The sequence below is a fragment of the Argentina anserina genome, chromosome 5 (genome assembly GCF_933775445.1).
Source record: "Argentina anserina chromosome 5, drPotAnse1.1, whole genome shotgun sequence".
NCBI lineage: Eukaryota > Viridiplantae > Streptophyta > Magnoliopsida > Rosales > Rosaceae > Argentina > Argentina anserina.
Genome location: NC_065876.1, coordinates 19,566,774 through 19,594,438, shown reverse-complemented (window position 1 = coordinate 19,594,438; position 27,665 = coordinate 19,566,774). Strand labels below are relative to the sequence as shown.

The 27,665-nt window shown below is 37.0% G+C and overlaps 1 pseudogene; it reads right to left on the bottom strand.

Moving 5' to 3' along the window:
• The window catches only part of LOC126795677 (cytosolic Fe-S cluster assembly factor NBP35-like), a 36,525-nt pseudogene extending 14,312 nt beyond the window's left edge, over positions 1-22,213 (bottom strand).
• Positions 22,214-27,665: the final 5,452 nt, after the last annotated feature.

Sequence of the window (27,665 nt, the reverse complement as noted above, 5' to 3'; positions counted from 1 at the left end):
AGCCATGCAGGTGAGCACCGTTCTGCCACAAAGGCATCCCACTCTGTTTGTGGCACATCAGCGGGTCTAAGTAAGGCAAGGAGCCGTGTACGTTTTGTCTTAGTGTGTCTTGCATCTATAACTACCCTGATCGATGTCGAAAGTACATTCTTGTATGCTCTCCATAGCCTTCCCATTTGTTGTAAGATGAATGTCTTATGCATAAGTTTCACTTGATATTGTTGCTATATCAAAACAAAAATCAAACTATTAAATCTTCAACATTTAAGGGTATTGGAAATCATAAAAACTGATACAAAAAACTTGCATAAAGTAGAAAAACACGGAAGAGAGAACACATTACCATCAGAAGCCCCCATAACTCATTCTTTTGTTTAACAGTCACCTTATGCCAAGATTCTAGGTTGATTGGCACTTGCTCTCTTACTAAAATCCCAATGGTGGAGCTAAACTTCACAGAAGCTCCTCCAACAGGTTGTCCACTTTCATTCCACTCAACCCAAACATGTTTTGACTGTCCTGAAGGAAGAACTTGCAAGGTAGTTTTGCCTCTTACCTTCTTCTTTCCATTTTCAGCTCCGGGAGTAAGCTCAAGGTCCTCATCTTCATCTTCTAGCTCCTCATTGTCTAGGTCAGCTTCTGCAGTTAGTGATTCGAATTCAGACCCCTCAATCTGTGGCCTTTCTCTTGCCTGTTGACATGGTCTATTTAGCAAAAACAACGTTAAATCAGCAATACAAATATATGGAAGTCATCAATAACAAGAAACATGGATTACAAAATGCATAGATTACAAAAGACAGTAACGAAAACATGTAATCTGGAAATATTAACATACCATATATATATATACATCAGTTCAAAAGATATCATTAACACAGATGGATTACAAAATACACAAACTGTGGCTTTGTGTCTTAATTAATACAAAACTGGATACTGAATACAACAATCACAGATGTATCCTACATAAAACCTATGGTTAAGGTTCAACACCATCATTATTGTCTACATGAAGTGCAGAGGACTCTTGAGCAACAAAAGATGTAAATACAATCTCATCAAATAGTTCCAGATCATAAAAACCTCTTGGTGGTGCCTTCAACACCACATACCAACTTGATTGTTCAGATTCTTTAGAATAAAACACTTGCTGGGCATGTGAAGCTAAAATAAATGGATCTTTTTTAGTTAAACCTTCATAAAGGTTAACTAAGGTGAATCCATCTACTTTTTGGCCCAATCACACTGAAAAACAGCTAGGCGTAACTTGTGGAAGTCCAAAACCAAAATATCTCTAATAATGCCATAATAATTGCATAAGTTATCTGCTTCTATATGCACACCATAATCTTGCGTAGACACATTAGCTTCCATGGTATGGAAGCGTTTCCCATTGATAATAAAACCAGAGTGCGACATTGCACAACGCCTTGGCCCTTTTGCAAGGTAAAACAACGTATCATCAAGACTAACACTAGTACTTTTCCCTTCAGATCTAATCTGGAAATAATTATTGAAAAGAAATGCACTTTTAGACTAGGCATAAAGTTAACAGAAACAATAGCATACAATAGTTGTCAATGGATTAATAGACCAAACCTTAGCTTTTAACCATTCGATAAATGTTTCCAAATGCACTTTTTCTAGCATTTTGGAGTCGTTTATCAAACGTTGATCATCACACTTTAACTCTTCCTTATGAGCCCTATTGAAGCATAAATCGAAGACAACTTTAAGAAATTTAATTTCCTGAAGCTTAGAAAATTTTCAGAACATAGGAATATTTATTTACTTACTCAATATAAGGCACAACTTGTTCACTGTTGTTAAGAACACAGAGATGCACAGCCTTGTGCATTTCATCACTAAGTTGAACAAATTGACCCTTTAGAATCGTTGATCCTTCATTAATAAACTCATTTTCATCGACATTATTCCGTTTTCGCTTACTACTAAACATATGATGTTTACTATATCGACCACAAAACCGAATACACTCATCAGCTAGGTAATTTTCTGCAATACTTCCTTCTGGACATGCACGATTCTTAACATAATCTTTAAGCACCTTCATGTATCTAAACAGTTACAGAATTCAACTCAAAGTTAACAAAAACACATAGATCACAAGAAAATTAAAAAGAATTATAATTCAAAAATATATACCTCTCAAAAGGGTACATCCATCTATAATGCACAGGACCACATAGTTTTGCTTCTCTTCCTATGTGAATTGTAAGATGAATCATTACGTCGAAAAACGATGGAGGGAAGTACCTCTCAAACAAACACAAAGTTTCAATAATCTCATCTTCTAGCTCTTCCAATCTTCTCTTATTAAGTACTCTTTGACACAACTCACGGAAAAAGGATGACATACGATATATTGCTTTTCTAAGTCCTACTGGCAAAAGCCCTTTCACAACAACTGACAAAAGTTGCTGCATTAAGACATGATGATCATGAGACTTCAATCCCTGAAGTTTGCAATCTTTCATCTTGACACAGTTCGCTATATTGGAGCAGTATCCATTAGGAAATCTTTGCATGTATAGCCTCCAACAAAACTTCTGAAGCTCAACTTTTGTAAAGGTGTAAGGCTGTGAACTATCAATCTTATCTTTTCTTTCTTCTTTAGGAACATCATCGTCCATAAGTTCCATTAACTCTAAATCTCTACGTGATAAACCTCTAATTTTAGAATTCCTCTTCTCATCAAAGATGGCTCATAAAATAGCCTCAGACACATTCTTTTCACAATGCATGACATCCGTATTATAACACAAAGGCAGTTCCTATATATAAAACAGCAAAACAGAAAACATATCAAACACATAAATCAATATCATAGTATCTAATGATAGCTAATAGCAAGGTTAAGATCAGAACCTCCCAATATGGCAGGTCATATAACACAGACTTCTTCTTTAGTATCTTAGCCGGATCACCTCTTTTTAACTTCTTCACTTTCCCTTTTTTTTTCCCCCACTTATTTTTAAATCCAGCTAAAGCTGCAACTATAGCTCTCCCATTAAAAATTTTAGGCCTCATCCTTTTCTCTACATTACCATTGAACCATTTGTGCTTTTTGCGGAATTGATGGTTTCGTGGAAGAAATCGCCTATGGTCCATATAAACTGTTTTTTTTGCAAGAGGTAACCATTGAGAGGATATATCAGGACCACATACGGGAAAACCAAATTCTCCTTTTACAGCCAATCCGGATAAGTTTCCATAAGCTGGAAAATCATTAATGGTCCATAATAAGATAGCTCTAAGGTTGAACATGGCTTTACTATAGGCATCATACATTTCAACACCATTCCACAACTTCACTAAATCATCTATCAGAGGCTGCAAATATACATCAATGTCGTTCCCTGGTTGCCTAGGACCTGGAATGAGTAAGTTACGCATCAAGTTTTCAGATGACATACAAACATTTGGGGGAAGATTATATATGACTAGAATCACTGGCCAGGTACTATGTTTGGTGCTTTTTTCACTGAATGGATTGAACCCATCAGTTGCAAGTCCAAATCTCAAATTTCTGGGATCAGAAGCAAATGCTGGCCATTTTTTATCTACAAAACTCCATTGAACTGAGTCAACTGGATGACGCATCATGCCATCTTGACTGTGATGAGAGGAGTGCCATGTTAATTGTTCTCCTATGGTCGACGAAAGAAACATTCGTTGAAGTCTAGGAATTATGGGAAAGTACCGCAAAACTTTTGCAGGAGTTCCTTCTTCTATCTTTTTAGTACGTGGGTTTACTTTCCACCTAGAAGCCTGACATTCAGGACATTTTTGCAGGTCCAAATTGTCTCCCCTGAACAAACAGCAATCATTGATGCACGCATGTATCTTCTCATAGCCTAAAACAAAATCCTTAAGTGTCTTCTTTACTGTGTACAATGAATCAGGACATGTATTCCCTTTAGGCAACATATTCTTGAATTCCTTTAAGAAGTTGTCAAACCCAACATTAGAAAGACCAGAATCAGCCTTCAACTTGTACAAGTTTAAGGTGGCTGATAATTTTGTGTATTTAGTGCAACCAGGGTATAAAGGAACCTCAGCTTCTAAAACTTTGTTTCGGTAAAAATCATCCAAATTTGTAAAAGTAGAGGTTTCACCTCCATCAGGCCTAGGCAACTGAAAATGTGTATCTTCATACATCTGATGTGCATCATGCATTTCATAATCCTCATCAATATGAGGTACTTCTACAAAGCTATTGGTCCTTGCGGACCTTACTGGTCTAGTTGTCTCACCATGACCAACCCAGTCCTTATACATAGGGTCAAAGCCGTATTTGACCAAATGCAACAACAATACTTCATCAGTTTGTGTACTACGATTTTGACAAACAACACAAGGACATCTGACCAAATCAGGATTTCTTGCATACTTCTTAGAGTTGAAGATAAATTCTTTGGCTTTTTCTTGGTACTCTGAACTATTTTTATCCCATGATATCCAGCTTTTATCCATTCTAGACTAAAAAGACATTACACCTAGAAAATTATGAATAGACCCATCAGAATAAAAAATAATCTGTAGGCAGTAGGCTAGTCATCTCATACAAACACTTCACAATGCTTTATTAGTAGCATAACCTACACAACAACTCACATCCTAGATAATTAACTAACAAACAATCATGCAAACTTATAATATAAAATATACAGAATATTAGAAAATAACTAAACATTAGTACAATATACATAACACCATCACAAACTGTTATAGTCATCTATTTCTTGCTGAGATCAAAGCACACATACCCAAGTATAATTCAAATGGATAACAGAAAGCAAAGAAGATAGAAAGCATAAAAAAAAAACAAGCAGATCACAATCAAAACACCATCCAATATAATACAGTGACAATGTAAATGCAGAAAGCCAAACATAACATACAAAACCAACCAAAACCCACATCAAAATACAAGAATTTTTAGAAGGGAATGATAGAACTTACCAGGATTCTCCTGCAATACTAACTAGTGATGTCACCTCCTCAGTCTCAAATTCAAACTAAATGCTCTTGTTCCTTGAAGAGAGGGAGAAAAGGAAAAAAAAAGTTATTGATATGTAATATTGAATATAGGTCTCTAGACATTACCTTGGTGCAAGTTGAAATCCATACATATTGCAACAATGAAACCATTTCAAAATCAATTATCTAATGCCTAGGAAGACTCAAATATAAAACTCAACTCTCCCTTAGAAATGAAATTGATACTAGTAGATGATATATCAAGTATCATTCCACAGCTAAAGTAATATTAATATTTGGAAATTAACAAATTCAAAGCTTCTACAAGGATGCAATACTTGTAATATTATGCATCACTATTCATTACATCAATGGCGAAAACTGAACTTAAAAACAACAAAGCAGTAACACAGTAACACTAAACTATGAATTGGCTAAGAATTACTGAAGTTAGGGTCATTCAAGACAATTAGTCCTTTTCAAACTTGTATCCCCATATGCCTATATTTTAAGTAAAGGAACCATATACCCAGTTTAAGACAATAAGTCCTTTCAAGCTTTTATCTTAATTAGTTTGTACTTCAACAAATTTGGCTGACATATATTCAACAACTTCTCACTTTTCAAACTCCAACAAAAAATCAAACCAAGAAACCTAGAACACAACTTTAAGCATTTTTCAAAGTTTGCAAGACAAGAATATTTATAAGTACAGGAGTTATGGAGGGAAGAGTCAGAACTGTGACATCTACAACATTGGTTATAATTGCAGAATAACTCTTAGTCAAAGTCTGGTGGTGCCTCACGGACTACAATTGATGTTGAGTGCTACTTTCTCTTAATCTTATTAAGTGAATCAAAATCACCACCTCCTGGACCTAATCCCTATCGGTTTTCCAATTCAACAACTACAAACCCAAAAACTCTATTTCACTCATCAAATCACAAAACATTGAATATTGTAATTCACAACACCATTATAAAACAAAGTTGAGAAATATAAGAAGATGAGTCTCGAACATTACCCAGCAATAGGTGATGGATATGGGTTTTCTGGTGGAGGAAGGGGTGGGATTTTGGTGACGAAAATGGGTTTTCCGGTGGAGGAAAGGGTGAGGATTCTGGTGACGGAGATGGGTTCGCCGGAGTGAGCTGTCGTGCGGGATGTTAGAGTCTTCAGAGGAGATGAATTTGGGGAAAGGAAACAAAGAACACGTATAGTTGAGAGAAAAAGGAAAGTGTGTTAATTGAATTGTATTGGGAGTTGCGAATTGGGCTAAGGCGCCAAAGTGAAAAAAAAACACGCGGGTGTTTTAATTTTGGGCCAAAATAAGTCTATGACGAAAGGAAATGTCATAGCCCACTGCACTACTATGTGACGATTAAAAAATGTCATGGAAAGCTTTTTCATGGCGGCTAGAAAACGCGGTAATATATCTTTATCATGGCGTTTCCAAAACGTCATGCAAATATTTATAATGACAACCAGAAATTGTCATTACAATCATGACATTGCGCAAACGTCATAGTAGGAAAGAGACCAACAATGACATTTTCCAAAATGTCATAAAACTAAACTCAAATTGAGATCAATGACGTTTCATAAAAAAACGTCATTGAAAGGTCCTTTTATGACGTGTTAAAGCAAATGTCATAAAATTAGTGTCATTAAAGGGCATATTTGTAGTAGTGTGGGTCTCTCCTATTCAAGTTGTGCCAAAGAAGTCCGGAATCATGGTAGTGAAGAACAAGGATAACGAGTTAGTGCCTCAGAGAACGGTGACTGGTCACCGTGTGTGTATCGACTATAGGAAGCTCAACTCCACAACAAAGAAGGATCTTGCCATTCATTGATCAAATGCTTGAGAGGTTAGCTGGTATTTCTTTCTATTTTTTCCTTGATGGATATAGTGGATATAATCAGATTAGTGTTGCGGAGGAAGATCAAGAAAAGACGACATTCACATGCCCTTTTGGTACGTTTGCTTATCGTCGCAAGCCTTTTGGTTTATGCAACGCTCCAGGTACATTTCAACGTTGTATGTTCACATTTTCTCTGAGTATATTGGTTCTAAAATTGAGGTTTTCATGGATGACTTTTCTGTTTATGTTGAGAATTTCGATACATGTTTAGAGAATGTGGAACTTGTGCTTAACCGTTGCGAAGAAACTAGCTTGGTTTTAAATTGGGAAAAATGTCATTTTATGGTTACGCAAGGCATTGTCTTAGGCCATATTTTATGGTCACTTACCCCTCCCCACAACTGTGAGGGATGTTCAATCGTTTCTTGCACATGCAGAGTTCTATCGTAGGTTTATCAAGGATTTTCCAAGATTGCGAGACCATTGAGTTTGTTGCTTCAAAAGGACGTTGCATTTCACTTTGATGATGATTGCAAGCACGCATTTGAGACAATGAAGAAGCTTTTAATGTCGGCACTGATCATGGCACCGCCGGATTGGTCATTGTCATTTGAATTGATGTGTGATGCCTCCGACTATGCAGTTGGAGCCGTGCTAGGGAAGAGGAAGGACAAGCAGCCTTATGCCATTTACTATGCCTCTCTAACGCTCAATGATGCTCAACAGAACTACACCACAACTGAGAAAGAACTTCTTGCCATGATCTTTGCTTTAGATAAGTTTCGTTCTTACTTACTTCAATTCAAAGTTATTGTTTAAACTGACCATGCAGCTTTGAAGTACTTAATGACGAAGAAGGATGCCAAACCAATATTGATTCGATAGATTCTCTTACTCCAAGAGTTTGATCTCGAAATCAAGGACAAGAAGGAAAGTAACAACATTGTGGCAGACCATTTGAGTGGTTTAGTGAGAGATGCTGAACCCCTGGCCATTCAAGAGAGTTTTCCGGATGAGCAACTCTTTCGAGTTGAGGTAAGTGAGCCATGGTATGCAGATATAGTGAACTATCTTATTTCTAAGCAATTTCCAAATACTTTATCGCATGCTCAAAAGATAAGAGTCAAGGCTTTAGCTAAGTATTACATTTGGGATGAACTATACTTGTGGAAATATTGTGTTGATCAAATCATTAGGTGTGTCCCTGAATCTGAACATCATTCTATACTTACCTTTTGTCATTCTGAGTCTGGTGGAGGACATTTTGGTTCACGCAGGACTGCTCTTAAGGTATAAGAATTTGGTTTCTTTCGGCCTACAATCTTTAAAGATGCATATCATTTTTGCATGACTTGTGATAGATGCCAATGCATAGGAAACATACGTTCTAGAGATCAAATGCCAATGAATCATGTCTTGACTGTTGAACTATTTGATTGTTGGGGTATCGATTTCATAGGACCTTTTTACAAACTCTAATGGTTTCTTGTACATACTCGTTTGTGTTGATTTTGTTTCGAAATGGGTGGAAGTAAAAGCCAACCAAACTAATGATTCTCGAATGGTTGCAGATTTCCTTCGTTCTAACATTTTCTCTAGATTTGGTATGCCAAGAGTGATCATTAGTGATGGAGGATCTCATTTTCACAACCGGACCATTGAGACGTTGTTGATGAAGTATGGTATCAAGCATAAGGTTGCTATGCCTTATCACCCCCAAACAAGTGGACAAGTTGAGCTATCTAATCAAGAGACCAAGATAATTTTAGAGAAATCATTTGGACCATCATGCAAAGATTGGTCTCAACGATTGAATGATGCTCTTTGGGCTTATAGAACCGCATACAAGACTCCTCTTGGCATGTCACCGTTTCGATTAGTCTATGGCAAGGCGTGTCATCTACTTGTGGAGCTTGAGCATCGTGCATGGTGGGTTATGAAGAATTTTAACATGGACATTGACGAGGCCGGATTGCATAGGAAATTGCAATTGTATGAGCTTGAAGAGATTCAAAAAGAGGCCTATGATTCGGCTATGATTTACAAGGAGAAGACCAAATCGTTCCATGACCGTATGATTAGGAAGAAACACTTTATCGTTGGACAGAAAGTTCTTTTGTTTCATTCTCGACTTAAGTTGTTTCCGGGCAAGCTTCGTTCAAGGTGGCTTGGCCCATTTGTTATTACTCACATTTTCCTTCTGGTGCTATCAGGATTAAGAGTGCAGTGAATGGAAAGGAGTTCACGGTCAATGGACATTGCTTGAAGCCATACTATGAGAATTTTGTGGAGCATAACGTGGAGGAGACTTCTCTCCTTGAACCTATGGCAAGCAAGTGAATTTTTGGAGATAGTCTAGGCTTTGGACTATAAACTTAAGCCAATGAAGGAGCCATTAACGAGAGGTTACATTTTCTAATCCCTTATCTCTTTTTAATTTTCATTGCTTATCATTTTGTACATTGAGAGCAATGTAAGTTTTAAGTGTGGGGTGGGGTATACAGCATTCGTTGTATTCTATTGTTTGATGCTTATATGTGTTTCGATTTTGTTGCTTTGATTTTTATTTTGTTGCTTTGATTTTTGATTTTTAGATTGTTTTTATTTTATTTTTGTTATGTTATTGTTTTGATTTTGTTTTGAGTCTTAAGTATGCCTTTAACTATCTATGATGAGTTGATTTTTAAATTTATGGTTGATAGATGATCACAATTTTGAATTGAACTTCATTGATATTTGATGGTTAATCGATGTGTAGAAATTGTATGAACAAGTAGTAGATGAAGATTTTGAAACTTAGGTATAGAATGAGCATGTTCCTTACTTGTTTGAATTCATGTAACCTTTTCGAGTTTCGAGCGATATGTGTCTTTCTTTTTGAGTTTTATCTATCGTTTCTTGGCTATATAACCTCATTACATCTATTTTGATCAATTTATATGCCATAGAATTGCAATGAACCAGAGAATGCTAGAACTTACTTTTTGAAACTTCCAAAACTTGTATCATAATATACTATGATTTTGAAAAAGATTTTTGGATCGTTTTAGGATTCCACCACTTTATACCAAAAAGCTGTGTGCCTTATTTGTGCCCTGTTTGGGATACCTTATTGTTAACCCATTCTAGCCTACATTAAACATTTTCTTTCATTACCAACATGTTAAGATCCTTGCTTAGTATAGTTATATCTATATCTTGTCCTTGAGGCTTGGCAGAGTCATTCTGGTGTTAATATGGAGTGATGATTCGATTTAAGTGTGGGGTTATGCTATGTATGTATGTGTGCCGTATGAAAAGAATGAAAAAAAAATAGAAAGCTGACGTGAGAAGAAAAAGAGAAAAATACATGGACACGGCTTGAAAGAAAAAAATATATATAAAGAAGTTACGACATAGCTATGTTTGATGTGAATTTGGAGTTGTGATGTATTTGTTGAAAGCTCAATAATGTTATACTTTAGCCTTTGTCATTTTCACAATGCTTAGAGTGAAGATGGGTCCAACATGATAACATTTTGCCCTTGTTTTATGGAGTATGGTGACATAAGGTGGATGATTCTTACTCTGGTAAGTCTTAAGGATGACATTTGTGATTCATTTTTCCTAAAAAATGATATTATTGCCGAGCCTAAGCCATCAATTTTCCAAAGATCCGCAAGATTCTTAAAATGAATAGCTCTTGATCTGTGGAGTTTGTTTCATGAGTAAGCATATGATTTTGGTTTATTCGTGCATATGATTGGTATCTTTCATAAGGTTTTCAAATTATTTAATGTGTTCATAACTCGTGTGTGAAAAACTTTTAAGCATATGTCATGTTTTTCAGAGAAAAGATTCGGAGTGCATATCCCTTGTGAGTTGAATTTTGAACTTGTTTTAAACATGTCGAGCTTAATATCACATCTGTTTCTACCATGTCTTACCTGTTATGCGAGATCTCATGTTTATTAACCATTGAATTCATTCTATCTATTTCGATTAAGTGTTATTCTTGATGCTATGAGTTTGAAGATCTCTGAGACAAAATGTTGAAGACATTATAGTTGAGTCGTTAGTTTAGTTGTATTGATTTTTGTTTTATGTTTTTGTTTTCCTTTTCTAGTGTTTGCTAAGGGACTAGTAAAGTTTAAGTGTGGGGTTGTTGATAGGAGCACAAAGTGTGACGTTCTTAATATGATTATACCATATTCTTACTCTTTGTTACTTCTTATTTAGTATGTTTTAGAGTCATTTTGTTAGAATAAGTGTCTAGGTAGAGCTTATATCGATTATGAGTGAATTGATGATGTAATCGTAGTAAGTGTTAAGAATCCTTGTTGAGATATGATTCCTTGTTCGAGTAGGATTCATTCTTTCCTATTTCTTTATTTCTAACGTACTTATTCTTATTAGGAAATACAAATCTATGTTGGAGAATGAAAGCAATCCTAGTTGCGCAAGGAATAAGGAATGGCCGTGCGGTATTGATGGTTTTCTATTAGGAGTTGAATTCTGAAACCAAGTTGGAGATTGATTTCGAAGGTGTATATGAAGATATTTTCTTGCATATAAATTAAAATTGTTAAAGAGAATAAGATATGCACTTAAAATCTCAATCCATGTAAGAATCAGAAAGCTGTCAAGATTCGTAGTCCAACTTTGACGGGCTCTCATGGACAGCTCAGATCGAATTAGATGAGTCTAGCTGTATGAGTCTAGCTTTTTCTGTAGGATTTAGAATCAAATCAATATCCTATTCCTTCATGGAGATATGATTGAATCATTACTCGGAGGTTCAGTGAGCTCAGCATAATTATCTCAGCCATTGATTTGCTTTTGATCCAAGGGCTAAATGGAAACATGAGACCTTGTTTCTCCTATATATATAAAGCACAAATGTATATCAGAATCACCATAAATTCTTGCACCAAGAATGTCCAAGAAGACATGCAGCAAATAAATGAGAAGAGGTAAGAAAGTCAAAGAAGGCATGCAGCAGATAAATGTGAAGAGGTAAGAAAATTCAAACAAGGCTGCAACAATTAAGATTCTTGCTGTCTCCCTAATTCAAAAGAAGAAATTTGTGCAAAAGAAATCAATATTACAGGAGGAAGAAGATATGCAATTAATGTCCAATCCTTATGAGAATCAGAATTCTGACAATGCAGGTCACCCAACTTTGACGGGCTCTCCTGGACAACTCACAATGACTCAGACAATGCATGATATATGGATGGAAAGCTACGGAAGTCTATTTTCAAATGCAGTTAGAATCACCTTAATATCTATCTTCTAGAGAAAGTTATGGCGACAACAAGGCACAAATGTCAGCTCTGCCGAATTGAGAAAATCTAGAAAACCTAAACCAATTTGGTTTCAACTTTGTGGACTTTGTCACCAGCCTCCCTTGGGTTTTTTCCTCTATATATAACACCTCATTTCCACAAGAAAAAATCATCAACTTTGCTCACAAGACTTGCCAAAGCTTAGCCTTACTCACTACTCATCATCCTCAAAGCCATTCAAGCCGAAAACACCATCTTCCTTTCATTCCATTTGATCCAAAGCGCTATGCCTAGGATTGACATTCAAGTTGATACAGCTAAGGAGAATTACAAAGTGTAACTCGTTATTTCTTCAATTATGTTTTCAGTTTGGATTCTTTGTGTGATGTGGTGTTTCTATTTTTGGGTAGTTCTAAATTTGTGGAATACTCATATGTAGTTTACGATTTTACAAGATGTTATAAAGTAGTTCTAATTTTATTTTCTATGATTTCTATGTAGATGCCGTGAGTTTATAATTCAATGATTTAATGATTCTCTTTCTTGTGCGTTAACTATATGTGATTCAATGCGCTAAGTTAGTTTTGCATATAGGATTCTTAAGTGTTCTTGTTAACTTGTTAAAGTAAGTGACATGCTTAACTTGTTAGTAATCACTAAACCATGATCCGTTTGTTATCTAAGATGCGCTAAGTAATTAGATAAGAGATGAATGAATGAAGTGGTAAGATTGAGAATGACAGGTTATCTTGTAATTTCTAAGCGCTAAGATAGGATTACCAGACCATGTTTCGAATTAGAGATGCGCTAAGTAACCTAGTTCGGCATTAGGTTGTTGTTTGTTCACTCAATACTTGTCCGCTAAGGCTTGGTGTTTGCATAGGATCAGATTATGATTTTGAAGCTACTTGTGACATTTTGTTTGGTGATGTTTATGTGTTGGTTGGTTGCATGTATATATTAGTTTAGGTTTATTTTTTATTTGATCCGAAATATATCTCAAATGTTTTAAACTCTTATGAATTCGTTGTTAAATGTTTATGATTTTTTGCCATGGATGGATCCCCAGTTTGTGAACGATACCCTCTTATTTTATACTACTAACGATGCTTACATGGTTAATATTGATCCCAAGTAATCGAACTGATCAGTTGCCAAACTAACGTCCTCACCAAGTCACACATCTAACTCAACATACCACAACACACTGACCACGAACACACACCACACTTCAACACCCACTCACACAAGAAAGAAATGCAAGAAAACAAATAGTGAATCCTACATGAAAGCATAGTTCAGGAATTCACGTTACAAGAAATAAGATAAGAAAAGTGTAATCAATGCATAATAACTTAGTTCAGGAGATTACACTGCACATAAGAACAATTAGTGATTCCTGAAGAATAACGTAGTTCAGAAACTCACTTATCAAATTGATAAATCTAAGAAATAAGAATCCTACATCACAATCATTTAACATAGTCCTTAACCATTAACCCTTTTTAAAAACTATAACAATAAAATCATGTTTACTTACCCATGGACCGTAGTCGATCAAGTCCATATATTTTGAAAACAAAATATATTTATCAAGATTTAGTAGGCTAATGGCCCTGAGACTATATCAACACCCTCCCTACTACAAATAACAAATAATATAAAACAACTCACCTTTAACATGACCCTTCTATCTAATAACCTTTCAAACCATTTTACTAAAATTCCATTTTTACTTACACATGGACCGTTGACAATCAAGTCCATGTATTTTCAAAACAATTATATTTTAGAACGATTTTAAGGTTGGTGGATCAAGAACCATGCTAATAGGCACATCATCAAAAACCACACGACAAAACTCACCATATCACAACACACAAGAACTCACAACAAAGACAAAACATCCCCAAAAAACAAATTCATCTTCGCCCCTTGGGCCGACACTAAGCAAAACACACACACTCGCAAACATTTTGCCAACAAGGCCTCCACCAATGTAATCACACTCCCATTTTCATTTGCAAAAAAGACCGTCATTCAAGGTAAAACACACACTCACACTTCTCATATGCCAACACGTCAGCCACTATAACTAACAACTTCAATCCAATCACATCACATCAATCATACTGGAATGTACATTTTATTCACTTCCAGCCAAATAAAGCAACCGACACTTCAACTATACAATTATCCTAGACAAATCTCTAGTTTACCGAGAGGTACATTTTATTCCCTCTCGGCCACATCCACTACAATCAATATAAACCAACAAAACGCACACAATATCTCAAAGTGATAAATAAAATATAACATAAAAACAATAAAATTATATGCACGTTCTCATTATCACTTGAAGGGATATATATATATATATATATATACATATATACTAATCTCACAACATAAAAATAATTAACGCATACTAAATACGCCTAATTACCGCCATGGTAACTAGCTTAACGTGAGGTGTACTCACCTCATTTCTCGCTTGCAACTTAGCAACTTCAATCACTAAGGCACCTAAGTGACAAGAAAATCACTTAGTAACAAAGACAAAGTTTCAATCTAAATTAACCCAAACTCTCTAACCACTCCAAGAGCATGATGCTCTTTCTTGCTCTCTCTCAAAAATCACTTCAATACTCACAACACCCCTCCACTTCAACAAAAACAACCTAGAATCACCAAACATTTAACAACAAGTAACTTACTCAAGAATTAACCTAACACATGCAAATGACCTATGTAAACGCTTGTATCGATGAGCACGTCACCATGGAGTAAACCATTACTCCGAAACATTACCCTACACGCTGCCACTCAACGCCAACACTGGCGGCATTGGCACTGTTCCGGTGACTACCAATGATCACCAAAATTTACCACCACAATCTAAACAACATTTACAACAACTTTGTAGTTGACAACAAAGTCTAAATCTAAGTCTAAACAGTCAAATCGATGAAGAATATAAAATCGGTACTATTCGTCGATTTCCTTTGTGTGTTTCAAAATAGATAAAACTGTTTTAGAGGGTTGATATACATCCTACAAGCTTCAAAACAGAATAAGAATCACCTTGATTGGTTGCCAAAGGAGGGAGTTCTCCTCACTTCTTTAAAACTGGACATCAACATTGTTCTTCATTTCTGCGCTTCAAACAGCTTGAATCTCTCCCAAACACTAACCCATATCAGTATTGGACAAAGAGACGGTTCCAACGCCACCGGTCTCACTCAAATTCCGTCGCCGGACGATGGAGATATGGCCGGAGAAAGATCCGCAACCAAGAGAAAAACCGCATGAACATTGCCGACCTCGGGTGAACAGTAACCGATGTGGGTTTAGGAAAAGCTAATTTTCTTAATTTCTAATCTTCTCTCCTTCCTTTTATACTCCTTCCAAAATCGGAAACAAAACTTCAGTTGCTAACAACTTTCACATACGACATCCGATTAGCGTGCCACGCGTCTACGAATTCGTATTGACAAACTCTACAACTTTCGTGAAGGAAGTTTTCTAAAAAAGTGACGGATTAAAAGTCAACTCTTGAGTCAAATGAACTTAATCAAATAACACACATTTGGCTCTTGAAACCAATTTCTACTTCGAACAACGACAAAATAAAAGACGTAAAATGTGAATTTCATCAAATTACCATTCTCTTAATTTTCGAGAAATTAAAAGAAAATGGTATTGAAAATTCAGGTTATTACACCTTATTAGACCAAACGATGAACTAGACTCGGTAAGTCAGTATTATGTACCACATAATAAAACTCTTTAATACAAATCATTTACAGTTTTAAATCAAAACTCGTGAATTTATAAAGAAAGAGTTGCACTATAAAGCTGTTGCATGCCATGATTTAGCATTAGAAAGACGTAGCTTCAGACTCATCTTAGCATCCTTTAATATTGCTGAAGAAAGTATCTTGATTGACTTTAAAAAGTGCTTCAACAAAATAACAGTAGAACCAGTATTTGCTTCTTTAGATTTTCCCACGCACAACAAATTTCATATTTAATGTTTGAATTGAACATTGCTATCATGAGACAGTGCTTAAAATCCAAAAGAAGCTTATGAGTTTTAACTCTCTAGGCACTAAGGAAGATACCAGAAATCCTATAATTAACCAGATACTCCTCTTCGCCAGGTTGTACACCAAATGAATAAAAAATTTGCATATCGAATGCATCAAGATTAATTTGACGTCTTCATTTTAGTATTCTAGCAACGAGATGGAAAGAACTTCACTTTACTTTAAAAACTGTATTGTTAGAATTTCTTATTCCAAACTTTCGTATCTTAAGTCTTAACTTGCCAGATATACAGTTGATTTTAAAAGGGTTGTCTAACCCTAGCTTTGTGAGATGAGCCTCCTCTCTTTCTCTCTCGTTCTAACCCTAGCTCTACTCCCTTCTCTTATTGGTGGTATTAGCGGTGGATCTAGCGATGATGGTTTCGTCCAACGTTGAGCAACCGGGTGGCCTAGTGTCACGGACCTAGCCATTCGGCTGCCACACTTGGTCCATGCGGCGCTCCATCCCCATGGAACCAGTCTTATCCAACGGGGCAATACACTGGTTTCGCCCTGCCTTGGGCTCATCAGGGATCGGCTCCAGACCCCTACCTGTGTGTAGGACGGCCAACTCGCCTCTTTGACGTTAAGTCCTCGACTAGCGACAAGCTCTCCGAATTAAACCGGGTCGGCATGCCTGAACCCCTCGGAAGGAGCAGCCATATATCTCCCACACATTGAATCTTGGAGCAAATCCCACATATCCTTGATGTTCTTTCAACCAGCAGCCCACGATCGACACTCCCAAAATAGGGACGTGACATCCTCCCCCACCAAACTTGGTGTACATCCTCGTACACAGCATCCTCACTTGTGGCCCGCACATCCCTTGTGCGCCCGCGTTGCCTAGAGCGATGAAAAGGAGTTCCCAAAGATCTTCCACCCAACAATGACTTCGCGCCGGATCTCTCTTGTCCTGGACATTGCCACGGATCTTCTCGTCTGGTCCTCCCCCCTGGAGGCGACCCTGCCTACTCGACTCCCCCGCGGAACCCCCCGTATCTTGGGGACACGGCGACACGTGTGAGCGCTTGGCGAACACAACGACAGCGATGTTGAGGTGGCTCTGATACCACTTGTCACGGACCTAGCCATTTGGCTGCCACACTTGCTCCATGCGGCGCTCCATCCCCATGGAGCCAGCCTTATCCAACGGGGCAATACACTGGTTTCGCACTGCCTTGGGCTCATCAGGGGATCGGCTCCAGACCCCTACCTGTGTGTAGGGCGGCCAACTCGCCTCTTTGACGTTAAGTCCTCGACTAGCGACAAGTTCTCCGAATTGAACCGGGTCGGCATGCCTGAACCCCTCGGAAGGAGCAGCCATATCTCTCCCACACATTGAATCTTTGAGCAAATCCCACATATCCTTGATGTTCTTTCAACCAGCAGCCCACGATCGACACTCCCAAAATAGGGACGTGACACTAGGCTGCCTATCGGCGTGCCCTCTTCCTCTCCTGTGGTGGCATCCTTGGTAAAGGAAAGGCTTTTACGATTCAGATTTTCACCTTGGTGGTGTTTCGTCCAGTAGGTATGTGCTGGCAGTGGTGGATCTTTGTAGAAGGGTGGTTATGCCTCTCCTCTAGTCTGGATGTCGTCGAACTCTCACCTTGGTTGTGTCAGATTTTGGTATGGGCAAAGGGTGATGCTGCGGTTTCGACGGGCATTTATGCCGCTGAATTGGGGGGTGGGGTTGCAATCTTCCGGCGACTTAGATCTGGTGGCGCTTGGGGCAACATCAGGATCAAGGTGACGACGGCTACGTCTCTGGTCGAGGAGGCATCTAGGGTTGGGGCGCAATGGGCCAAGAAGGGATCGGTTTGGGCTACTACAAGGCCGAGGTGGCATTGGGTCGGTTCTGGTGGCTTAGCCAATGGAGGATCCGATGGGTTATGGGAGTACCTTTTCAGAGGGTGCCGATCCGAATTAGTTTTCGGGTTTCTTGGGTCTAAGAATAAGTCAGCTGATGCGAACAAGGCAATTTTTGTTTGTTTGTTTTTTGATTACTTTTTTAGCAAGACTACAACGGCTATCATCATAGATCTTCTGGGTGATTAATGGATCTAGTTCTCTAGTTTTTGATTACTTAGTTAGGCAAAAATTCTTCCCTCCACTAGTGGAGGCTCACTGCTGACATGGCACAATTCCAGCCACTTGTTTCAGCAATTTTTAATATTAATAGCAGTCCATTTATATTTGTTATCGTTTGTGCACAGCGCGTGGGTAAGCATGAGACTATGGCTGGTGTTGGCTTTTGTAAAGATATGACTATATTTTAATCATCTTTATATCTTCCTCTGAGAATTCATTTGACCACATACAATTATACAATAATTAGTTGATTACAATCCTCCCATCTCTCTATTCTATACCAAGTTACCAACCCTTTCTCTATCAAAAAGCCATATGATTTATTTATGAACACACACAACACCTCTACGCATTCCTAGTACCCAAAAACCTTCAATTTTCTGAAATAGTGAAGCCTTTACCTCCAATTTCTTTCTAGGAACTATAAATCTAAAGCTACAACTCCTCTTCGTTCCTATAGCTTCCAATGCCTACAGGTGTTGCTTCTCACCCAAATTGCAGCAGCTGCTCAATCGGGATCCCATACCTCACTTTGGTCTCTTGGTGGCTACTATGATGTCGGGATAGCGGTTCTCAACGGTGGTTATAGCAGCGGACAACTGGGAAGGGAGAGAGAGAGAGATTTTTGTGGTAGTGCGCCTACTGGAGTCGCCGACATGGCGGAGCTGGGATCAGGCTTTCTATATATTAGTCGAAGAAGAAGATGTTTTTCGAAGGAAAATTAAAGAAAGGGAGAGGTGATAGCTTATAAAGAAAAAGAAAATAAAAAAGATGGATTTAATGTGCTCACCCCCCTCTTGGGGTGTCATATTATCACCCAATACGATGGTGCCATCCATATAGAGCTTAAATGATAGTTAACCCATGGTTAATCTAATGAAAAATTTAAAATAACCATTATCAGAAAAGTAAAAATATAATTTGATATTATTACTTATAATTACAGTATTTATGATTAATCAACACTAGATCAACTCAATTTTTTGTTTACATAGCAATGAATACACACATAGCTCATTATATAAACAATTGAGCAAAATTTAGGGTTTTGATTAAATCAGATGCCAACAATTTCACTCTTGACAATAGAATTGTATAAAACACTAAAACACCAAATATTTTACGAATCCAGAACAAATTGATCTCTTATATTCATCAGATTCAAAGAAATTGAAACTGAAATAGATAAAGAACTAAAGAAGAAATTAATTATAATTACTGAAATATAAATGCTAATATTAATTTTGTTTACTTTTATGATAATAGTTATTTTAATTAAATTAACCATGAGTTAACTATGGTTAAGCTCTATATGGATGACAACATCTTATTGGGTGGTAATATGACCCCCTAAGAGAGGGGGTGAGCAAAACTAAATCCAGAAAAAATGTAGGGCTGAGATGGAAGTATGGTGAGATCTGATGATTCAGGTTAATCAATGCTATTTATTCTTATATCTCTTCTAAGGCAACCTTATCACATGGATGTAAATATGCAAAAAAAAAATGTGGGTGGATAGAGTTTATGAGATTGAGGGATTGAAGTTTTTTTGGGAATTTTTCGAGGGCCGAAACTATTTACTATGAATTTCACAAGATTTTAAAGGTTTTGAAAATTATCTATACTCAACTATTACTTACGTGGCATATTGTGAGCTCATTAATTGTCCTCAGGAGATTTACTCTAGAACTGGTACACAGTGCATGTTTGTTTAACAGTACTAACTGGTATTGCCTTATATAAGAGGTACTAATAATTTGTCATACGTTTGGTGTGAACGGGTATTAGGATAAATGGCACAAGCTAGCACTAGGTCCCTTCACTCAGCCTCACAAAGTTGTGTTATCGTGGGTGCTCATTTCTGAGACCCCAAGATAGTACCCCTCTGGTTTATCTCTTCATTTCTCACTTTTTACAGTCAAATTCTCCAGAACGTCGATCTCCCAGGTTACCACCATCTTTTTCATCCTCCTCCTCTCATTGTCTCTCTTCTTTCTTTCTTTCTTAATAAATCTGTAATTAAAAGTCGATTTTGGGATTTGAATTTAGAAATTGCATATTGGGTCTCTCTCTCTCTCTCTCTCTCTCTCTCTCTCTCTCTCTCTCTCTCTCTCAATTCGGCAACCAAAACGTTTATACTCGATTTTCAGAGAATGAGTTTCAGGTTTTATTTATGAAGGTTGTGGGATTTATGTAGGGTTTCAAATTTGGTTTTTTGAATCTTGGAAGAAGCTTTTCTTATAGAGGTTGTGAGATTTATGAAGGATGAACCCAGATCATGCAGGGAGACCTGTGGGTAATTAAGAATTTAGTTGCAAAATTTAATTTTAATTGATTACATAATAAAACTAGAAATGGATTCATCTTTGGGTTCTGATAATTTGGGTGCAGAATCATATTGCTATTGATTCATCTTTGGTCTAAACCCAGAATTTTGATGGTAGGGAGTAGTGCCTCCTTATACAGTCATCCCCATCAAGCATGACTCAGATTAGTGTTAGGTAACCCTACCCACGTGAGAGTAACACAAGTATTAATTTGTGAGTAACTCACATCAATCCTGCCTACCAAAAGTTCATTGAATTCCTTCATGTACATGAGTTGTCAACTGGTTATTAGCAAAATTCATTTCTAATCCTAGGCTTGCACACACCAAATTGTAACACCATTCTTTGCACATCGCCAGCCGTATCTTCTCTCTTCAATAAATTGAAGAAGATGAACTCATGAACAACTAAGCGAAGATGAAAGGATGCAATCATTCTTTGATTCCACCCACGAAAGGATGAACAACTCATGACCCGTTGACCCGACTTGAGATGAGTCTTCATGTGGAATTCTGCGTAAACATGATTCGGCAACGACCATGGCGGGTATCATTGATCCGACAAAACAAGGCAATGAAAGACATTAAGGCCTTGAAGGACTTGTAAGGAAGAGATGGGAGACGGGTTGGCTGAGTTTCTGTAAAGGCATAGGCATGAAAGACATTGGTAATTTTTGCAGTTTTTTTTCACAGTTCTTGGTCCAAGCAATAACTAACAATGTGTGGGTTGCACGCTCTATTAGTAAAACTGTCAAGTGAAGGTTGACAAGGTGGGTTGAAGAACCTCTGTTAGTTAGGTCGTGCACTCTCAATTACATTGCCTGATGATAAGGGCGGGAGTGTGTTTATGATGTATCGTACCAACTGATTCTGATCAATATATCTACGACGACTCGTCATTTCTCAAAAACAAAAAAAAAACTTCAAGATATCATCATATTCACACAATTCTGCCCTTATCTTAAGTCGTGGGGAAAAAATTGACACAGAGTTTTCTACAACATAACAAGCGATCAATTTTACCAATCAGCACATTCAATACTAAGTTCTACTCTCCAACTTCAAAGATGACTGTAATGCTGAGAAGTAAACTATCAACTAATGCAAGGTAATAAAACAATTGAGTTCTGCTCTCCAACTTCAAAGATGAAAGTAGTGCTGAGAATTAAACTATCAACTAACGCAAGACAATACTTGAAACCTCCACATCAACTAAAGCATACATCTTTGTCTTGAAAACAATTTATCACATTCAATAACTGGCACCAAGCTCAAAATTTGCAGTTAAAGCAGAACATGAGCACATAACAAAACATAAGCAAAAGATAGAGAGATAGAAAAGAAACCTAGGCCAGTGCCCTTTGGAGCAGTGGCACAAATATGTTGATTGTGGCATCCTTCACATGAATCAGACTTGCCTGCATACTCAGATTGAGCACCTGGGCATTCTAAGCAACAACAATAACACCCATAAGCAAAATAAAACAACAACTAAAAAAGACATCCCAAAATGACAAAACCCAAAACTCTCACATTCATTAGCTTTCGGCTATTTGGCCATTCTCCATGACAATGAGAGTCGAAGAATGATTTTGGGGTTTTAAGGTGAGGCTGTTCATTTTGGGTTGATTGTAATCTTAGGTGGTTTGAATTGTTTTTTGTTTTTTTTGCTGTTTTTGGGTAAAATATCCTCTTTCCCAATTCGGATAGCCCCACTCTGATAAATAAATGAAATTGTGTAGGAACATGGAACCACATCTCACTTCTCTTCTTTTCTTGTCTCCCAAAACACAAAAAAAAAAGTATTCAATTAGAAATCTGTTGGATTGTTTTGAATTTATAGTCTATGAGTATTCAATTAAGATTTATAGAATTTTTTTAAAATCTTGTGGTATTCAGTTAAGATTTAAAAAACTCTTTTCTAAATCTGATGGTATTTAATAAGATTTATAAGGATTTTATTAGTAGCAGGAATTTGAAGAATTTTAGGGGCCTAGCTATCTAAGAAGCACAAACATGGTAAGATGATGGCGGATCCAGTGCCGAATATGGATACGGATACAGATACATATATGCTTGACACACCAAACTACGTTCGGACATGCGTATTGTATTTAGACGAGAATCAGACATGCCAGTAGCCTACGCGGACATGCATAGAAGTGAAATACGACACTCGTACTCTTCGATTGGGTTGGCGAAACTCCAAAAATTGAATCGATCGGTTCTCTTTGTTATTCTTCTTCTTCTCCTTTGTAATTCAATTGCATATAGATCTAGGGGAGTAGGAGGTTGGGAAACATGGATACTCAAATTGCAGCTTATCAGAACTATCCAAAAACTTTGTATATCAAGTTCCATGCGCAAAATGGTAAGACAGTGGTGAGGATTGTGGAGAGCCTCGACAAGGAAAGGGTCGATGATGGAGTCATCTTGGGGACTCCTGAAATTGACCACAATACGGGAGGATTCCATCGAGAGCTTAGGTGATCCTCTTGTTTATCCCTTCTCTTGGATTTGGGTCAAAGAGAATTAAGAGGATTCCGAGTGTTATTGGTCTGAAAGCATCTGTGGAGAGATAAGAGAGGAGATGAGAGGATTGTGGATAGATCTGAGGGAGTAGTTCACGGGTTTGAGGGATAAGTAAATTTCAAATACCAATGGTTTTGACTTTATCCAGATGTATCACTTTGTTTGTACTGTCTATTTTACCCTTCAAAAGGTTTTCATCTTAATTATTTACTTATCTAGTATCATACTTTTTAAATTAAATGTATATACGTAAATATAATATATATTAAAATTAATAATTAATTAATGTGTCCATCACGTGTCCGTGTCCAGAATATTTTTCACCTTACGTGTTCACGTATCATATTGTGTCTAATACGGACACTCGTGTTCGTATCTGTGCTTCTTAACTAGTTATAAAAACCGGAGCCTATTCAGAATCTTGTCTCCAACCATCAGATTTTGAAGAACTTCTTTTCTCTGTCGTCTTGAAGAACTAAGGACCAATTGACCTTAACCTAGAAAATTCTTGGGTAAGCAAAACTGAGTAGTTGGGTCTTTGTTATATTCCAGAATTGCATGTGTACTTGAATATCTAATGGGATCGATCAAGTGTTCTCTTTCATCGAAAACCCTAATTAAGAAAGAGAGCTTGAGTCAAATGTGACATGTTGTATGGCTTGGGTGTCACCACAACGCCACCGGATCAAACTACCGCGATATCGTCAGAATCCCTGGCTTACCTACAGGAATGCCTTCGCCTATTTGATATCGAAATTGAAGCTGTAAGACCTTACAGTCTTTGCGTTAATGTATATGCACTATTATATTTGATGCTTAAATTTTGAGATCTTATGAACCACGAGATGCTATTTATAAGTCACTGTAATATTGTCCTTTTGAAATTAGAACATATGGCCATGGAAGGGAAGCGTTTCCCAACTCTAAACCAAGCTTGTATGATGTGGAGATAGTGCTGATCGAGACTAACAAGTTTGTACGGTTGTTATTAGAGAATCAATTAGGATCTTTATATAAAGTTCTCATATAAATTGAGTTGAATACAAACTTTGTCCTCTATTGATATTGCTATGTCGTGTATTCATAAATCTTTTGGTACATGCATTAATGAATGATGATAGTCTTGATCTAAGCTTCGTAATTGCTCCCCCTTGGCTTTTGACTGCCTAAATAAGAACATGGATATGTGATAGGAGCACTTTATGTGACGTTCTTAACATATTTTTACCTCCAGTTGTACTTTTTTAGCTTTTATTGTTGTAGTATTGAGTCATTTAGTCGTGTTAGGAGTCTATAGTGACGTTGGTTGTATTTTGGTGTTAAAACAGGTTGAAAACATAGAAATTGTCGAGGGTCCTATTTAGAGTAGGATTCCTTGTATAACTAGAAATCCTAGTTAAATTAAGAGTCTTCATTAATCGGCATTTCTATAACATTTGTGATATATTGAGAATCCTACTTGCATTAGAAATCCTTTTAGACTAGAAAACGTACCATTTGGGAAAATCCTACTTGAACTGAAACTCTTATTCTGTAACTTTCCTAATCGTACTTTCCTACTCCGTAACTTACTTGTCTTTATTCTTGTCTTTTATTATTTTCAGATTTTAAAGATGAGATTGTGTAGCTAGAATGAAGAAAAAAAAATAGAGGAAAAGAAGCAAAAAAGGAAAATAAAGAAAGAAGAAGACACCTAAAAAGGAGAAAAATAAGGAATTTATCAAAGGACCCACCAATGACTAAAATAAGTGAAAGAAATCGAAGAGAAAAAGTCCAAGCCATAATATTCAAGGAGCCTAAACTGTTCTATAAATAGCTCGTCATTCATAAAGAAAAATCATCACTTCTTCTTAGCTACACAATTATTTATCTATGAAGATTGTACGTTGTTGTTTATGTGGAAGTATAGGTTTTTAATTTGTTTTAGAAATTTCATATTGTATTTGATATGTTTTTGAGACTATGTCGAATCTATGTTCTTATAATTATTGAAGTTTGTATTTCCAGTGTTGTTTTCTACTCTTCTTTTACTTACTCTTAGATAATTTTCAGATATGTGCATACAAATTTAGTAGTTGAATGCAGTCCCTAAGAGTGTATTTGAGTGCTATCTTCATCATCCATATTGACAAAAATCGAATCATACCCTAAGTAGGTTCGGTTTGTGTTAATTAAAGTGAGAAATTCTGGAAATTTGGTGCTTAAATGTAATCTTGTTTGATCTCTACCATAAGTGTTATTAAACTTGATTGCATGCAATTTAGGTGAGGCCCTAAGTCAACCTAAACGTCAATAGAAATCTTGCATGATTAGATGTTCCACAAGGCTCTAATTGTATTGTTGTCTAAAAGTATGTAATCAGATGAATTAGAATGCATGATAGAACCAAACTTGTAATTATGTGGTGCATTGGTGAATTTGGTTTAGTTTGGTAAATAGAAGTCGATCATGTAAATAGTAATTTATGTTTTATTTTAGTAGTTAATAATCAATCTCAAACTCCCCATTATTTGTTAACACTAAAAGTTTAGAGTTCCCTTCAATTCCCCAGATTGAATGATCGCTACTTATTATATACTAACGATGACATTTTACAGGGTTAATTGTGTGACGCTAGCTGAATGTTTAAATATGTAGGATAGATCTAATACTTGGTCTTGCAACTCTTTGTATTGTTAAGAAATATAGATTAATTTTTAACCAAACAGAATGATTAAAATTATGATTCTGATTCTGATTTCATTGTATGAATATGTGACTGTTTATGATTTCATTGTATCATCAAACTTAAGAGGATTCAAGCCTTAAAAGGGGCATATATGACTCTTTTTTATTCTTTTTGGAGTTAAAAGCTCCATTCTTCATTTTGTTAGAATCTTGAAATCCAATTCAATTGTTAAAATGTAATATCATTATAATGGTTAAACGACTATGGACGGCTTCATCTATCAAAAAGTTTTGGGTTGTTGAATGAAGAGTCCATGTTTGATGCATCTCTGTCATTGGTTTGCATGTATAATTGTTTATGCCATAGTTGTATTATGAAATTTAGCCACATACAAAGAAGACTTGTGGCTTTTGTTTTGAACATCAGCTGAGAGTTATCGATCATAATGCATAGGCATGTCAAAGCATGAGAAGCTTAGCGTTGAGGTCATTCACAGCGAGGACATACATGTCAGCTAGAGAGAACAATAGCAGGCCGGACTGATATACACTCCAGGGAGGACCAAAATAGCCTACAGATACAAACTTCAAGAAGTGAAGAACGCTGTTTCTGTTGAAAAATCAATAACTGCGGTATTTATAAGCCATATTTGCTTGGACAATTCTGTGACTTGAATCTGTATCTTAGGCTTGTAATTGCAAATGTATATGTTGCCATCTTGCAATGCTTATTGGAGCAAATGCGTTGGTTCAAATCTGTATCTTACGCCTTCTTAATTTTGAAGCATGCAAAGAACAAACGACGTACAAGTTGTAGATTGTTTTTGAATACAAGTTCTAGTTAATACGAATGTTCAATCTTTTATCATATTTCAACACCAGGCAGTTCAGGGTGAAGCAAGAGAGCTGTCCATATCCAGACAGAGACGGGTACGACGACCAGTACATCCTCATCCAGATCGGCTTTTGCAAAGGAATTGGTGGCCGGACTAGCCGTGACTGGCCATTAACTTACCCCACGTTAATCGGCATATGTGGAAGGGATATTTGGGTCCATCTCTCAGCATTCAAGGAGAATCCTTCCCCCTTCCGCAGCCAAATAATTGAATTATTTAGGAGGTATGTTTCACCCAGAAATGTCTAGTTAGAAGATTTTGTAATTCCGCAGTTAGCCGAGGTTGTTGACGCGGCTGAATCCACCGATTTCGCCACTTTTTTGGAGATATGGGAGTTTATTGCTACTGTTCCTTCGGATACCGTTGACACTAGTCCCAGAATATAGACCTGCAACAAGGGAGTCCATTGGGGACTTGGAAAGAGCGAGCCTTGATGGATCACAACTTGGAGAAATATGTGCCCTTTGTTTGGATGGAGGACTATGTTGATGAACAACTGGTGGTTAGTGGTTACTAGGCTGCCCTGCTATGGAGATTGCATTCTCCGGTGGCTCAACATCCATCACTTGTGTCCTATGTGCAGATTCGCAATGCCAGCACAGCTCTGAATGCTGCTAAGAGGTCTTACTGCATGCCCTCTTTATTTATTTGCTGCAATTGGTTTATCTGCCGAAGCAAGTGTAGTTTGTTGTTTCCAGTATTATTACAGGGGTTTCTCCCCTTTCATCTTTCCTTAGTCTTCTTCTGCTTCCATTTGCTGCAGTCTGTACTTTAATTATGTAGGACATGCTTCGTTTGCTGAAAATCAGTCTGTACTTTGATCATGTAGGATATGCTTCATTTGCTGAAATTATATAATCAGTCTGTACAATTGGGCTTTGTATTTGGTGAACTGTAGAACCTTCAGCTTGTTGATGCATGTATT